This window comes from Pseudophryne corroboree, unplaced genomic scaffold, assembly GCF_028390025.1.
Source record: "Pseudophryne corroboree isolate aPseCor3 unplaced genomic scaffold, aPseCor3.hap2 scaffold_539, whole genome shotgun sequence".
Lineage (NCBI taxonomy): Eukaryota > Metazoa > Chordata > Amphibia > Anura > Myobatrachidae > Pseudophryne > Pseudophryne corroboree.
Window position 1 is genome coordinate 253114 of NW_026970140.1, and position 2800 is coordinate 255913.

The following is a 2800-nucleotide window of genomic DNA, read 5'->3' on the forward strand; positions in this document are numbered from 1 at the left end:
TTTTTTGTTAATTAAAGTAATCCAAAACTGGGATTGATATTTTTGCTCTTTTATTTTTACTTAAAGTACAATAACTTTTACCATTTTAATTTGTTTTAATAGTATATTGACAGTATTGTTTTCTTTCAAAAATTCACTTAATTTTCTTTTCTGTGTGCTAATTAGATATCACCTTGTTTTCACATTAAATAGACTTCCACATGAGAAAGCAGCAAGGATGCAGTGGCGTTAATGTTTCCTGGTGGTAGTGGGGTACTGTGTTTGTGCTTTCCTCTGGTCAGCTCTGGTAAAAGTCAGATTTCTTTGTCTTAGATCTTCCTCTAGCCTTGTTCTTCTTTCGAGAGTTCCCTTGTGCTGCCTCAGTTGGATCTCCTTCACTTGACAGGGGGGTACCCGAGCAGCGACCCTCCCCAGCACTAGCCCAACTCCTACTTACCTGCCAGGTGAGATACTATGATCAGGAAGGTGCTTCTCCCAGGGAAAGGCTCACCCATTGCACTCTGGGTGTGCTGCTCCTGCGATTTCCCCAAATGTGGGAAACTTGACTGCATAATTTGTGTTTCCCCTGGTCGGCTCTCGTATAATTCAGATCTCTTTGTCTCAGGTCTCTCTCCAGCCTAGTTTGCTGTCTGTTTCCACTTCTCTTTTCTTAAACCGCTCCCTTCTATGCCCTTGTGCACCTTAATTAAATCTAACTCTGATTACGTCAGAGAAGGCCAGGTACCCTACACCATAAGAGGGGGTTTGAAATTTTGACTTGTCTACTTAAAGATCACCAAAATCTGATCACAAGGTCAATTACATCACTGGGTGGGAACCTTTTGGTTAATAGCCCATGTAAGTGCAAGAGATCCTGAAGCACTCACTCATCATGGGAATGTACCAATGTGTTTCTTACAAAAATTCTCCAGATTATTGACTTTTTAAAGTTTTTCTAGGAAACGTTCTAGATGAATGCTTATTAGCCTTTGTCAGTATGTACTTTTGCAAAGTGTCGCTGTGGCGCAATCAGTTAGTGTGTATGGCTATTAACCTAAAGGTTGGTGATTCAATCCCACCCAGGGACGTAATAGACCTTGTTATCAGATTTTGGTGATCTTTAAGTAGACAAGTCAAAATTTCAAACCCCCTCTTATGGTGTAGGGTACCCGGCCTTCTCTGATGTAATCAGAATTAGATTTGATTAAGTGATTTTATAAAAAACAGCTAGGAAGCACAATTTAGCAGTGGGTTGCAGAGAAAAAAAATTATGCTGGCAGAAAAGTCCAATTGAGTGATTAAACAGCTCTTCATTTTCTGATTTTATGTTTATGCTAACAATTTTGCTCTCTGAAAAGTGTCCACAAAGCCAAGTCTCTGATTAACACCTTTGTAGGAATGGTTTTTCACCTATTACTGAATTAAACTTGCTTCATTGGAAAGGCAGCAAGATGCATCCTCATTTCAATGTCTACTGAAATAATTCAGGTTGACACCAGGAAACATAAACGTCACTGCATCCTTGTTGCTTCCTCATGGGGAAGTCTGTTTAATGTGAAAACAAGGTGATATCTAATCAGCACACAGGTAAGGAATTAAGAAAATCTTTCTTTATGGGTGAAGATGTTTCTCACAAAATTGTTGCACCAAGGCATCATTGAAATTCAAGCTGGAAAGATGATTTTAATATATCACTTGTACATTTTGTACTGCTCTTCTGGTGACAATGTAGATTGTTTTTGTCAATTACCATTTTAATAATCGGGTAAAGAAAATTAATTGGATTTTTGAAAGAAAACAATACTGTCAATATACTATTAAAACAAATTAAAATGGTAAAAGTTATTGTACTTTAAGTAAAAATAAAAGAGCAAAAATATCAATCCCAGTTTTGGATTACTTTAATTAATAAAAACAATGCATATAGCAGAGGATAGTTTCAATCTGCCTACCTCTGGGTTATGGACCCAGCATGCTTCCATTACAGTACTCTGCTGCACATGTAAGTGCAAGAGATCCTGAAGCACTCACTCATCATAGGAAAGTACCAATGTGTTTCTTCATTGGTTGATGGAAGAAACATCTTACAAAAACTCTCCACATTATTGACTTTTTAAAATGTTTCTAGGAAACGTTCTAGATGAATGCTTATTAGCCTTTGTCAGTATGTACTTTTGAAAAGTGTCGCTGTGGCGCAATCAGTTAGTGTATAAGGCTTTTAACCAAAAGGTTGGTGGTTCAATCCCACCCAGGGACGTAATTGACCTTGTTATCAGATTTCGGTGATCTTTAAGTAGACAAGTCAAAATTTCAAACCCCCTCTTATGGTGTAGGGTACCTGGCCTTCTCTGATGTAATCAGAGTTAGATTTGATTAAGTGATTTTATAAAAAAAACAGCTAGGAAGCACAATTTAGCAGTGGGTTGCAGAGAAAAAGAAAAATGCTGGCAGAAAAATCCAATTGAGTGATTAAACAGCTCTTCATTTTCTGGCTTTATTTTTATGCTAACAAATTTGTTCTCTGAAAAGTGTCCACAAAGCCAAGTCTCTGATTAACACCTTTGTAGGGATGGTTTTTAACCTATTACTAAATTAAACTTGCTTCATTGGAAAGGCAGCAAGATGCATCCTCATTTCAATGTCTACTGAAATAATACAGGTTGACACCAGGAAACATTAACGCCACTGCATCCTTGCTGCTTTCTCATGTGAAAGTCTGTTTAATGTGAAAACAAGGTGATATCTAATTAGCACACAGGTAGGGAATTAAGAAAATCTTTATTTAAGGGTGAAGATGTTTCTCACAAAATCGTTACCTCAA

The 2800-nt window shown here is 37.3% G+C and overlaps 1 non-coding gene across 1 annotated transcript; it reads left to right on the forward strand.

Moving 5' to 3' along the window:
- The first annotated feature begins 428 nt into the window (after nucleotides 1-428).
- Nucleotides 429-591, forward strand: LOC135032001 (U1 spliceosomal RNA). Its single transcript, XR_010227572.1, has one exon. It is a non-coding gene; the product is annotated as a U1 spliceosomal RNA (small nuclear RNA).
- Nucleotides 592-2800: the final 2209 nt, after the last annotated feature.